This window comes from Myiozetetes cayanensis, unplaced genomic scaffold (genome assembly GCF_022539395.1).
Source record: "Myiozetetes cayanensis isolate MyiCay16 unplaced genomic scaffold, myiCay2020 scf15, whole genome shotgun sequence".
NCBI classification, from domain to species: Eukaryota; Metazoa; Chordata; class Aves; order Passeriformes; family Tyrannidae; genus Myiozetetes; species Myiozetetes cayanensis.
In genome coordinates this window covers 10141112-10155692 of record NW_026087159.1, presented here as the reverse complement: position 1 = coordinate 10155692, position 14581 = coordinate 10141112, and positions in this window count along the sequence as shown.

Genomic DNA, 14581 nt, shown 5'->3' with positions numbered 1-14581 from the left:
TGGGGCTGCCATGGCCAGCACCAATATTCTAACATTTTCCACATTTCTGGACTATTGCAGATGGGGTAACTTGAACATTTTAGATTGCTCAAAAATGTGGCAGTCAGTTAGTTCAGCAGGATATTGCTGAGAGCATGCAGAGTGCCAGACCTCTGCCATCTGATCTGGCCTGTCTGACAGACACAGATGATGGAAGAAGGTTTTTTATCTTATATCGCTTTAGGAAGCTGATGCCTGCTGTAGTCAAAGGGATTTGTTTGTGTACAACACATTGCAATAGAACTGTAACACCTGTACCCACAGCAGTGTGTATTTAGTCAGCAAGTCCCTTGTGAAATCATTGTGAATGTAAGCACCTGGATAAATTCGTGGATCTGGCTCAGGCCATTTGTGTTGCTGCTAACACTCCTCTGGTCTTCCCTGCCTTCTGTCCTGAGAAAAGCATGAAAAAGCAGAGAAGCAGCTGCTCGTGATGCTTCCCCAGACCTCCTGGGGATGCTGGTGTAGCATCCACGTAACCTGGAATTGGGCTGTCTTGGATTGTGCTGGACCACGATGATGGAGGTGCTGGAGGGAGTTTTGTCAAAGCAGCAGAGTGATGGTTCTGCAGCACTTGAGGAGTTACCACAAATGGTAAGTTTTAACCCCTTGTGTGCAGGTGAGCTGAGCACCACGAGTGCCCTGGCTGATGGAGCTAAAGGATGACTTTCTAACAGAAAGTGCCCACCATCAAAGAATCCATTTATGTGCTGTGGCTCAGGTGTGAAAACCAAAGCAAGCTCTCCACTGCATGATAAATCACAGTAGAATGGTTCTATCTTTGTACAATTGCTGTTTGCTTGGATTTGCATTGGCTGCATCACTTTTTCCCTGCATATGATTAACTCTCCACGTTATGTCTTATTTTTTCTCCCCTTTTGCTTTTTCACGTGGTTTCAGAATTGAAACTAATCAAGCAAAAAAAAAAAAAGGAAATTCACAGTGAGGATCTGGGGATTAAACTGTCAACCTTATCAGAGGGAAAGGTCTTTTTTCTAATCATTGTTTGCATTTTCATAGGTTAACAATTTTTGCAGCTATTAAATGATATTGTTCCTTCAATTTGGCAGCATTTGTTGTACTTGTCTAAAATGAAAAATGCTTTCAGCTTAAGAGTGCATGGAACTGTATAATTTGTATGGTGGCTGCCTTAACAGGTATGATAATGTAATTCTAGGATTACTCTGCCAAATTAAAACCTGGCATAAAATTCATGCAATTGGGCTGAACACTAGGCTTTCCAGCATCTCCTGCTGCCTCTGAAATGGAGGGTTCAGGTGGATTGGTGTTAAAAGGATGTGTTTCATGCTTTCAAACACACCAGTTCATGCTGTCAAATGAATACAAGGTGATCTCATTCTTTATTTTAAAAAATAGCTGGTTTTTAATTCTCACTGTTTCAAGGAAATGCTTGGACATAAGAGGCCTCAGTGCTGACCTCAGCTGCTCCCTACTCCATGCAGGGAGGAACTGCTGCAAATCTCTTTGCTTTTGGCACGTTCCAGGTGAGAAGAGAGGCTAAAGCAGCCTGTGTGTCTGAGCATTGCTCTGCCTGCCCAGGTTTCACCTGGCTGTGAATCCTTTTCATTGGAATTCACGTAACTGGCAGAGGGAATTGAGAAGCTCTTTCTGTGTCCAGGCTCTGCAGCTCGGCTGCCCTCTGAAGGAACCTGAGTTTAGTGAGACTGTGTGGCCTTTTCCCTGGGGAGGCGGACTAATATTTCCATATGCCATTAATTATTAATTAATGGTTGTACAGCTCGTTCTGCCTCAGCTGCCCTTCTCCTGGCATGTGTGCCATGGGGTCCCTGGTGGCAGCTGGAGCCTGGCTCTGCCAGTTCCCTGCACTGCTCCAGCACCGGCTCCTCGAGGGGGATGTGATGGGGCATTTTCCTTGAGAAACTCTGGATTCCTGGAAGCTGGGCAGTGCCTTGGAAACGCTGCAGTTCGGTAAGGTGAGCGAGTTAATGTGAAGTGAACCAAGAGCGACTGCTTGCATAGTGCCTTTCTTAATGAGACTTTTCCTTTTGATTGCCAGGAGCTTCCTACTGGGAGAAGGTTACTTGTTTACTTGGTTTTAATTCTCAGGAAAAATGATAAGATGCTTCCTTTCCTGCTTTGTTAATGATCTCATTAGAGTTGTCTTAATTGTTTTCATTACATTGAGTATGGCAGCACAATGATGTGGTGAAGTTGTGGAGCAGAGGATCAGCAATCCTGAATAAAAAACAGTGTGGAAGACCAGCTGAGATAAACCTAAGCACTTGTTTTGTCCTGCTTTTGATTTGCTTGTGGCAGGCAACCAAAGTTATTCATCAACTGATCCTGTAGCCCAGCAGCTTTGTTACATATTGCTGTTTGAATTTTTTGGAAGCACTTGTTATCCTTCAGTGATCAAGTGAGTTTGCAAAGTGGAGGGAAGTAATGGAAAATGAAACTGTCAGCAGCCTGTACATCGTGGGAGCAGCTGGGAAAGCAATCACTCAGATGACTTCATCTCAAAATCACATGAATCTTAATAGCGTGTAGGGTGTAACCTTTGAAGAACAACTGTCTAATTCAGTTGCACACAAGCAATTTGCTTCAGACGAGCTACCAAGGGCAGTGGGGCAGCTCAGCCTGGCACAGTTACATCCCTGTCACGCCTTCCCTCATGGCAGCAGGGTTTGCAGCTGTGCAAACACGTCCCGTGGGTGAGGAACCCACTGATCCGTGGTCGGTAGCTGTGGCCCATTGCAGGCCAGCCTGTGCCCACAGCGCAGCTCCCTCCTGTGTGCCTACAGCCAGGCTGTGTCCTGCACATTTCCCATCTCCTTTCTCCTGGCTGGATTTCCTTGGGCCAGGCTGGCAGGTGCTGCAGAACCCCAGGCACCAGGCAGTGTCCCCCCACTCCATGAGTGCTCGTGGCACAGGTACCCACAGTGCTGCCCTCCAGCCCCTCTCACCAGCTGCCCCCCCTTGCCCAGCTGGGCTCCTGCTCACCTTTGCACCCACAGAGCACTCAGCTTGCTGTAACAATCTTGGTTTGTAAACTACCCTGTAATTGCCAGGCTCTCACAAGGAGAAAGCAAAAAGCCACAGGCTTGTACGGGCATCCCCAAAGAATCAAATTGCTTTGTAAAATTCTCAGAAGTGCTCAGAAGGGCTCTTTTTGCTGTTTTTCTCCCCAAACACAGAGTACTGATTCTGTGCCAGAGATGATGTAAAACTCCTACTGGGTGGCCTTTGCTATAATGTTCAATAAGTGATATGTTCTTGGAGCCTGTATGAAATGCTGAAAAGCTTCCAATTCTATAAGCAGACAGCCCCCAGAAAGAAAGAAAGGCTTAAAACCTGGTTCAGGGACTTATCTATCAGCACCACTGATGTGACTGGTATTGAATTAGCACGAGCTTTTCATTCTGCCCCTTTTCATTCTGCAGGTTAACGTCATGTATCCAGCTGGGACTGTTCTGTTTGGCATCCGTCACGGTCACTGTCTCTGCATCTCTACAAAAAGATGTTTTCAGTTCACTGTGATTTTTTGGAGGCAGGTCACCCCCCAGTTGAGAACTGACCTGTAGCAGACAGCTCAGAGTGGTTGTACATTGCTAACAGTAATTACATGCAATTAAAATGCCTTCCTGGGACAGCAAGACCCTGACCTTCAAATGATCATTTGCAGCCTTGATTTGAGTCGTGTGGCGTCAGCGAGACGTCGCAGCGTTGGAGTCAGCCACGGGCACACGAGCTGTAGAAAGGTGCTGTTTAGCCTCTGTGTCTCATCCTTAGAATATGTTGTGTATGGGAGACATTGACCTAAGGTGTACCAGGATTGTCAAATTTATCATGAACCGTGTAATGTTTCATGGTTTCCCCTAAATCTCTGCCTCTGTGAGATTAATCGGGAATAATGAATGGCATGAAAGGTCAGTTTCATTTGCTCTTTCTTGAAGAAAAGGCTGTTTCTATCCTTTCGATTGCATGGAAAAAAAAATCTTAAAATAGTTCCAAGTATACCCTAAAATAGCAAAAAGTTGAAAGGAAATCAATGACATACATAATTTTTATTTTTTAAAAAGTATGGCCCTACTGAAGCACACAGTGACCTTGAATATGTCATCATATGGCTTTAAAAAGGATGAAAAACTCTTAGCAGTTTCTTGCAGTTTGGACTTGAAAGCCAACCAGGACAATGCCTCTTCCTGATTTTTCTACTTCAACACTGTATTACTACTAATAATAGTAACATAGTTGACAATTAGTTGCTGATTTCTATAAAGACATTTATTTGAATAATATAATCTCTCTTGCAGGTCAAATGCCATTCATAGGGTGCTTGCATTTTTGCAAATGTTTCCTTTTTTTAAAACATGAACTGAACGAAGAGATAAACAAATGGTGTGGGAGTTCATCACAAGGGCTGGCTCTCGATGATTAAAAAGGACTTTTTTAGCTGTGCTTGAGCACAAGTACATGTGACATTTTTTATATACCTTATATGTGTTCTCCCTCGTGTAGCATTAATTTGCACTTCCAAAGAACATCAGCAAATCTTTCCTGTTTCCTTAGAAAATGCTATTTTTGTCATCCCATTCCTGTAAGCAAACTCCTTTCGTGCAGTAGTCCCTCAGGCCAAATACAGCAAAAGCAATACTTCCTCTAAGCAAATGTCAGCATAATGCATTTAGGCATTTTTTTTCATGTTTTAATAATATGAAATTCTATCGGAGTCCTGATTTATTCCATGCATGTTAAGTAAACAGCCTATTTTGATACCCTTTTTTGCAATACAAAAGCTTTGCTTACATTAGTGACTTAAAACCTCACTGGACCCTTTTGAGATGGAAATACACCCAGGTAAGTGTTTCAGCCCTGCTTGGATTGATGGAGCAATGGAAGAAAGCAAGGGGTGCCTGTTTCATTGTAGGGGGACAGGAAAAAAGTTATGATATTTCATAATGAGAAATCATCCTCAAAATAATGCTCCTTTTTCCTTTTTAAAGAGTTATTCTTCAGAATTCTCCTTTCTGCTCTGTACTGCTTCTTGAGGCACTAGATACCAAATGCATTTTGTCCTTTAAAATTATGGTTATAGGCAGTTCTGAAACTCATTTGAGCAGAGTTCTTGCACGGATGCCTGGCAGTTCAGTGGGACTTCTCTCAAGACAGATGTTTACTTTACAGTACTTCAAAACTAACCGGGCAAATGTGGACTTGTAGTTCAAAATGACCATGTCATTTAAGGGTCTGATGCAAAGCCCAGTAGAATCCATAAGAATGTCCTAAGAGACAGGCAAGGTGAGATAGGTTATGTTAAATATGCATGTTATAGGGTGCAGAAAAAGAAATGGCAGAGCTGACCGTGTGCAGTGGTGGTTGTGACAAGGGGTCTTATGGACCTGAAATGTCTGTGTGCTTTTGCCTCTGTGTTACCTTTCCTTATGTGGTACTGGGCAGCAGTGTAGCCTTTACTTAGGACATCCTGTCAGAACCAAAGAGAAATCCAGTTCTAAAATGTGATTTGCACTGCCAGAGGGGCAGCAAATACACTCGTATTTCAAAGAATGTGAGAGAAGATTTATTGTTTGCTTGTTTCTAAAGGCATGCCCAGGATGTGTTCCCAACAGGAGAGAACTTTGTATTATTTCCTCTTAAAACATAGTACATTTTTTAAGTCAGTTAGCAGCAAACATGTATCTCTGAGGGCTTCCTGCTGACGAGAAGGGAGCATGCAGGGCATCCAGAGGGCAGGGATGGGACAGTGTGCAGGAGGGATATCAGGCAGTGTCACTTTACCATCAACAACATGTTTTTTGTCTGAAAATGAACCTTTGCTAATTGTCTCTCTGAGAAGTTACCATCTGCTTTATGTTGTCTTCTGCTGCAAGCAAGGTTACTACATTTCCTGGAAGACAAGAACAGATTTCTCAGGATGCTTTTTTGCTATAGGCACCATCTGTCTGGCTTAAATCCTCAGTTCAGCACAGCAAACCTGGAGCAGCAGTGGTGGTAAGAGCAGCTGTGTGGTATTTGCTTTTCAGTGCTGGTTTCACTCTGCTGTAGCACTAACCTAGACACATATGGCCAGAAATAAGTGTATTGCAAGCAGAGCAGTATGTGTATCAGTATACAATCCATGCTGGTGTAGCTCATGCATGAGTGAACTCTTCACTGTTTCCTTTACAAACACTGATCAGTGCCGGTCTTGACAAATGGTTGGAGGTCTTGGGCTTGTTGGTCTGTTTTCCAGAAGGATTTTCCTTGTGCTTGCCAGGAGGATTTGGATGATTACTTGGCTTTCTGGCCACTGGAATAAGCCTTAAAGCCCACCAGTGGTCTCAAAGGAGTCTGGTTTGGAATCAGGCTTTGTTTACCTCGTTTTGCAGCAGGAATGCCTGGCCATGTCACCTCAGTTCCACGTGCAGTCAGTGGAAGATGAATGGAGGAAGGAGGTTCCCCACATTGTAGGATGGGGAATTCATCTCTACAGGTGCCTGTGTTCCTGCATTTCTACAGGGAAACCTCACCTCTAGTAACCAGATCTTCTCACTCCAGAGAGGAGCCTGGACCTTGCCCCGGTACCTGGTGCAGACTCAAGCCCCTCCAGCTGCTCAAGCCATGAGTGTCTGAGTGCACTTTGCCATCCCACTCTGTCACTGGTAGCTGGGATGAATGTGGCCTTTAAAACCTGTTGGCTTTGCTGTCAGCAATTAGTAACATCTTTCCCATGACTTGGGCCACATGATTTGTAAGCCTCTTGGAAAGTTCCCTGAAACATGAGCCAATTTCTCTTTTAAAACTGTTATTACATTAAAAGAAAAAAATCATCTTGTAGTGCCGAGCAAGATGGTATCAAAAATCTTTCATAGCTCTTGCTGCCAACCAATACAGATTTATACCTTACAGGGAAAGGACACAGAGCCTCAGTTTTCGATTAAAACAGCTCAGCTTTTCATCAGTAAAAACTGAGGTCCACAGTGCCAAATAAAATAAGGCCAGGCTCTTAGCTGGTTTAAACTGGATGAGCTCCATGAAGCATCACTTGACCTGGACTGAATTTTACTTGCTGAATTTTGACTGTTACATGACTTTCCTTCTCTAACCAAGTAAGACATTCAGCAGGATTGCAAGGGATGTGTCTAAAGAGACACACTGCTATTCTCTACCTGTCCAGTCCTAGGTTACCAGTTACTGCAGATGCAAGTGGGATCCTGCTCATACACAGATGTATCAGCAGGGGTTTTTTCCTTTGGAGTCTGCATTTATGTTTATGGCTTGCTGGTGGAGCATTTGTCCTAGTGGACCAGGGGTTTTATTTGTTTCTTTATTCTGGCAAGCTGTAAACTAAACTTTCAACACTCAGTAAGCAAAACTGAGATGCAGTTCTGTGCAGTACAATATTTTTGTGATGACAACACAGTGGGAAGTAAATGGCATCTCCAAAGCACCATGTTCTTCCTTTTGATGCTTCCAGTAATTTTAGTACTGCAGTTTTGTAGCTGGGGAGAAAAGTAACAGAAACCCAGTAGGGTTGCAAAACTTTGAATGAAAGCCCCCAGTGAAATTGTTGCTGCTGGTTTTGTCATGCTTCCACATTTAGTTCCTCTAACAGAGCCGAATCGGGAAGAAACTCCGAGAGCATTAATCACACTGCTCTATACCTTTCAGCTATCTTTTGGCAGCCTTTTGAAAGTCACAGCTAAAAATACTGAAAACATTCTAGGCTTAATGGGTTGTGAGTTAAGGAAAAGGGTAGCATGGAAAGAAAAAAGCATGAGAGCAGTGGGTTGTGCTATGGCTGTACTTATGGAGGTCCCAACACAGGCAAGATAACGAAGGGACTGTTCATCCAAGCTAAAAGTGCATCTCATCTTAAGAGGAGTCACACACTGCACTCTGAAAAGTCCTGTAGGTTTTGAGGGACTTGTCTCCATGATGGGAATATAAATAAAGAAATACCTTTGTGGTGGGTTGACCTTGGCTGGATGCCAGGTGCCCACCAAGCTGCTCTATCGCTGCCTTCCTCAGCAGGACAGGACGGAGTGGAAGAAAGTAAGATGGGAAAAAACCCCCCATGAATCAAGATAAAAGCAGCTTAGTAAAGCCAAAGCTGCACATGGAAGCAAAGGAAAACAAAATATCTATTTTCTACTTTCCATCAGCAGGCAATGCCCAGCCACTTCCCAGGAAGCAGGGCTTCAGTACACATAGTAGTTGTTCTGGAAGACAGAAGTCATAATAATGAATGACAGAGGGTCAGGCAGCAATCAGCATCTCTCTGACTCAAAACATCTCCTGGTACTTTAAGCTTAATAGTCCAAACCATAGACTTGAAACAGGAGTTCATTTTAGGATACAAACCATGAAAGCCTAAATAGAGATCAGCAAGTAAATCCAATTTTTTCCCACCTCTGCCTACTATTTCAATGTTTTACGTGGCTTCTACCAGTTGTTCTTTTGAAGATACTAAAAGACTGAAAGTTGAGAAAAGCATGGGAGGCACTAGCTGTGGTAATAAAAAGCACTTCTTCACTGATTTGACAGGCTGTTGTAAAGTTGTCCCCATGTGACTATATTTACTCATTTTCAAGTCACATTTTTCTCTAGCACTGAACAGGACCGAAGTAAACCCTCCACTAAGCTGTTCCTGCCTCCGCTTGATGCAGAGGCATCGACTGTCCAGCACCCAGAAATTCAAACTTTTAGTGTCATGCAAATGTGACTCGTTTTGCTTCAGCCTTCTCTGTCGTGGGAGATGCAGGGGAGAGGGATGCGTTTTGTTTCAGCAGGAGACTGCGCCAGCCCGGGAGATGGGGCGGCTGCGGGGCTGTACCGAGCCCTAGGGCTGAGGTGGCCTTGCTGCTCTCCTAACACGTTACACCTGTTCTCCTAACAACTTACACCTCTCTTAACACCTTCCTTACACCTTGGCTTGCCGAGGTGGGCCCTGCCCCGGCTGAACCAAGGGTGGCACTAGTTACTTTGTCTTTACAACCCAAATTATAAAATAAGGACAAACAACACCCGGGATGACTGAAAGTATCCCCAACTTAGGCTGTGCCCAAACCCAAACTGCGCCCCGCTGATCCACCGGAGCCCCGCATCTCCACCGGGCCAAGTTTTCCGCGGTGCTGCCGGGCGGGACAGGCACGCCCCGCTCCCGCCCCATCCCGGGATAACCCCACCCCCTTCCCGGGATAGCCCCGCCCCGGGATAACCCGGCCCCCGCCGCAGAGGGCAGGTAAGGGCCGATGGGGCTCCGCTGTCCCGGGCACAGTCCCGGTGTCCCTGGGGGGTGGGAGCGCAATCCCTGGGCCGGGCTCGGCAGTGGCTGTGAGAGCTCGGGGTCCCTGCCCGTGTCCCGGGACGCTCCTGCACCGCTGCCGGCCCGACCTCGCTCTCCGGGAGCGGAGGCACCGCTGGCAGAGCCGTGCCCAGGGTACCCGCGGTTCCCGGGGGATGCCCGCCGCTCCCGGGGCGGCTCGGAGCAGGGCAGGGCAGGGTCTGCCGTCCGGGAGGACCCGGCGGCGAGGGGGAGTGTGGGGCTGGACAGCGGGCAGCGAGCGGGGCAGGACACGGGACAGCCCCTCTCGCAGCCCTCTTCGCCTCGATGGCCGTGTCGGGAGCGGCGGTGCCGGTGGGGACCGCGGTGCGGGTGCTCTGTGCTCCGCGGCACCGCTCGGGGCGAGGGGAGCGTCTCAGGGCACGCAGGGTCAGGCGGGGATACCTCCCACGGGTACCTCCGGGGTGCCTCCCACGGCCCTTCGGGTCACGGCTCGAGGCTGGCCCCACGCGACAGGCTGGCAGGGCATCACACCTGCGAGTCCGGACAGAACGTGGGGCTGTTACTTAAATAAAAGTGTATTTTTTTTCTTGCATTGATGAATTGCGTTGTCAAGGCTTCTTGCAATTAGTCATAGAGTGTTTTTGTGCCATCTCTTAAAATTAAGTTTGTGAGGGGGCTGCTGGTTTTCAGAGGAGAGATCATAGAATGATTTGGGTTGGAAGGGACCTTAAAGACCATCTCATTCCACCCTCCTGCTTACACTAGATGAGGTTGCTCAAAGCCCTATCCAACCTGGCCTTGAACACTTCCAGGGATGGGGCATCCGCAGATTTCTCTGTAGAGAAAACCTGACATGAAAAAGTCTTTAAAAAAGGAAAATCTTACAAAATAGGGAGTGCTTCTGATGCTTTATATTGTACTTTTTGTTATTGCTTCCCCACTTTGTATTCTAAATTACCTGTGAAGACCTGGAATGTCATGTGTCACTTTCCTGTGACTTCTGCTGTTTTGTCTGTATTTTCATAGTCTCTCCATTCCATCCTGGTTTTATTTACTTCCTTATTCATGCTTCATTGTTGTAAATATTTGGCATGGCAACAAAAGCAGCATTTATTAATTTCTACTCCCTTTGCAGCCAGCTCTCCAGTGGGATCAATGCCGTTGTATAAGCCATGGTAACCTATGGCCACTGCTGTTTGGTTTACTGTGTCTTACTTTGTGTTTGTTTGGCAGTGAGTCATTTTTATATAAAATAGCTTGTAACGGAGCTTATTCTCACCAGTGATGTTATACACTGTTTGGGGCCCCCTGAGCCTCTCCCCACAGGGTATGGTCAGAAGGGTGCAGATCTACCAACCTACCCCAGTGAAACTTGTGTGAGGGTGTCAGCAGGCAGAGATCAGTTGGTTCTGAGGGCTGAACCCATCTCCTCTACCTCCCTCCCCATTTCACCTTTGGCAGAATATCTGAGAAACTCCACGTGGTGACCCAAGTTTCTGCTCTCCTGCACAATTCTGTAATTGAAGTGCAAACTTGTTTTCTCCCCCTGAACTCATAAATCGTGTCCCTTTAATGGGCCTCCATCCCTGGGAAAGAGGCAGCCCTTGCCACAGTATGGCACAACATGGACAAAGTGTTCATTGTCCATCAGGCTCGCTTTGATTGCATTTAAATCAATATTGTTATCTGCATTCAGAGATGTAGCAGGGGGAGAAAAACAAAACAAGAATAAATGTTTGCAGCAAAGTTGAAAGAAGTACAAGGCTGCCCCAGGGTGTCAAGGGGCAGCAGAGCCTGAGAGAAATAAGGGTCTGTTAGTGACTCTTGAATCAAAAGCAGGTTACTTTTTGCAAGTTAAACCTAATGGTACAGTTCATCCTGGAGGGATAAAACAAGTGGGATTAGGACAGCAGTTCAGTGAAACTCAGCCCCAGAGAAGAGCTGTGGGAACTGCTCGGGGTGTCTGCTGGGATGAGCCTCCAGCAGGTTCAGCCCAAGCTGTTGCCTTCTCACAGACCTGCAGCTGTCTGGGCTGAATGTAGCACTGCAAAACAGGGTTAGCAGTGTGGGCAGGCATCTCACCCTCTGCAGTGTAATGTGAGTTTTACACAATGGCATCCTCATACAGTTGTGTCTGGGCAGAATTATAGTTGTCACTGCTCACATAAAAGCTCCAAATCTTATTCGGCTTGAGCACCTAGAAATAAAACTGCACTGTTCAACAGTTCAGGTGATCTTGTTATTCTTATCCAAAAAGTCTGTTTTCCCCACCTCCCTGCAAGATTGGCTAAGTATTCACAGAGCTGCACAGATGGAAAAAACACCTTGTCTGCGCAAGAAAGTGGTACCAGATGATCATCTGATACTGATTTTATTTTTAGTCATTTAATTAAATTGGTGCAATCTGTGTTTGGACTCCTCACTTGAGTTTGCCTAAACTTTTATTTTAGGCTAAACTAAATGACAGGCCATGTCCACATGCAGATTCGTGCTAGTTTAAGCATATCTGTTTATAGCTGTGCCTCTAGCTAATTAATCTCCTACAACTTTTTCCTGTAGGAAAAGCCTAATATGAGAGCTGTGGCTTTGTTGAAATCAGTGTGGCATCTGATTTATTTAATGATTAATTTCCTTGTGAATTGTGACTGCCCATTTCTGATAGTATTAGCCTCCTCATGACTGTGGGTGTTGTACATCACCCTTCACTGGATAGACTTAAATACAGGCTCTTTCACCTAACTCTGAGCACTGCAGGGGACAGACAGTGGAAGCAGGTGCTTTTTTCTTCTTGTGGTAATAAGTGCTTGCAGGACCTCTTGTCCCACTGAAGTCATTCAGCTCCTAGAGCATGTACATGGCTCCAGTAAGTGGGTTAATGACTGAGTCTGTGTTTGCATTGAAAAGTTGCATTATTCCTAGAAGGAAAGTGACCATGTAAAAAATATTCCCATGTATGACTTTCTCATAGAAGAAGATCTGAGAACAGGTGATGTTGCAGCTTCAGCAATGGGCTTACTCTTCCTGGATCTTCCTTTTCACTGTATGTCAGGGTGACAAAGTGAAACAGCTTTATTTAAAATTTTAGTGTAGTGCATTTCTGTACTCGAACCAGGCACAGCACAGGCATGTCCAGTCCTCAGGACATGCTTGGGAATTAGAAGAGAAGGAGCTGTGGATCCCAAATCAGGCATTGGACTTCAGCAGCATTTTTCTCCCTTTTCATGATGTGGGGAGTGACCCCAGCCCCTGGACATAGCCCCTCTGTGTTTTGGCATCACAAACTAGAAACTACAGATCAGGAGATTACTTCTTAGAATGTTGTATCCAAAACTGCTTTTCCCAGATGTTGGAGGGAATTATACCTTCCAAATATTTCAAGCAATAATGAGATGCACCCTACTGTTTTGCAGTTACCTTCATTCCAGTTTTGAGTTATTTCAGAATCATTCAGGCGTGGTTGAGGCTTAAAAATAATCATTCACCAGAAGGAAGGATCCCTCGGTATGCAAAGTTTCCTAAACAAACAGTGCTGGTTTCCCTCGGGATTTATGACCACTCTCTGCCTCATGCCATGGAGCTCAGCAGGAACAGGAGTAAACAGGAATCGGGCCCCACATATTTTTAACTTCCCCACCATGTTACAAAATGAGGGGGTTTTGGTGTTGGTTTTATTTAAATAAAATGTCTTCTGACTCTGAGGGCTCCCGACCAGCTCCTCACGGCTGGGTAGGTGCTGCAAGCTCTCGATTGCTGGGGCGTAACAATCAAGGTCAGGAAAGCAGTTAATGACATGTCACCACTGCAGGCAAACATGGAGAAATTATGTTTGGAAGGAAGCAAAGTTGAAGTCAGCAGATACTTTTCTGGGTCAAAAATAAAAGCCAGAACTTCTCGTGGGTGGCTGCTTTTTTCTTCATCTTCCAGCCCTGCAGTTTCTTTGAACTCAGCCAGAACTTATTGTCCATCTCCCCTTTTTCATATTGAAAATATCTGGGTTCTGAGGATCAGTGAATGACAAAGGGGGACAGGGGAATTCTTGGTGTCCCAGGTGGCTGTGCTTGTTTATTTGGGTTCTGGCAATCTGCAGAATTACAACGAACGACATCCTGCAAGCTCTGCAAATAATTCCCACCTATGAAATAAACAGAAGTCTCAAATATTTAAACTCTAGCATTGGATTATCAGTTTATGACCAGTAGAAGGACTGGTTGCCCTTAAGGAGTCTGAGTCACACTTCTTTGATGTTTGTTTTTTTTTTTATTTTGGCAATGCTGGCTCTAGGAAATAATGATTAAGACTGAGAAGCTCAGTCTTTTGTTTATCCTAGGTGGTAACCACAGGATGGTTCATTTAATTAAAAATGGCTAAAAGGAAGTAAATTGTGTGTAATGCAAATTCCACCCATGCAGTTCCTTGCTAGAATGAGATGAGTAGAGTTCAGTGGACATTAATTATTCATGTGGCAGTTACATTGCATGGGGTAGAAATGCACAGGGGAGGAAAAATCCTTATGCATCTTTTCTTTACAAAAGGAAATTGAAGCCTTAACTGAACCTTCCGTAGTATTGTGGGTCTCAGACCTTCTTCAGAAGCAGTGGAATTTCTGAGGCTGAGTGCAAATAAGCAGAGTTCACCCACTTCTGATGTGGTCAGTGGAGCATTTCCTCAGTTATGCATTCCCCACGTGCACTGAATAGGGGAGTTTGCTTGTTTTTTTGGCTTAGCATTGTATTGTTGTTCTCAAATATCTTCTACTGGCTGCTCTCGAGAGGCTGGGCTAGAGACCTGCTTGCTTTGATAAATTCCTGCAATTCCTCTGCACCTACGAACATCTCAGGGCCATTCCTGATCAATGGACATCCTTCACTACAGCTGCCCAGGGGAGGGGGAGGGAAAAGATTTGGATAAAACAGCAGAGATTCTCTATTGTGTTGGATATTATTGGCAAGTGTAATGTGAGAGAATGACTGAATCTGGATGAAACCACCCAGGGCTGCGCTCACAATGAACTGAGCAATGTTTTTTTGTTCTGGGATGCACAATGGAGGGGAGAGCCATGGCTAGGGTCAGACCTGCTGTGTTCTAGCTGCCCCTTGGGCCTGCCAAAACTGCCCTCAGTGGTGGTTACTGGCAGGCACCAGCTGCTCATCAGCAGGTCTGAGGTGGGAATGGCACGTCCCGTCATGTGCAGCCCTCACTGAATAGAGAAAAGTCTGTATGAAGTCTGTGAGTAGTTGAGCTTGAGTAATTCTGGCATTTGTGCCTGGCATTGCC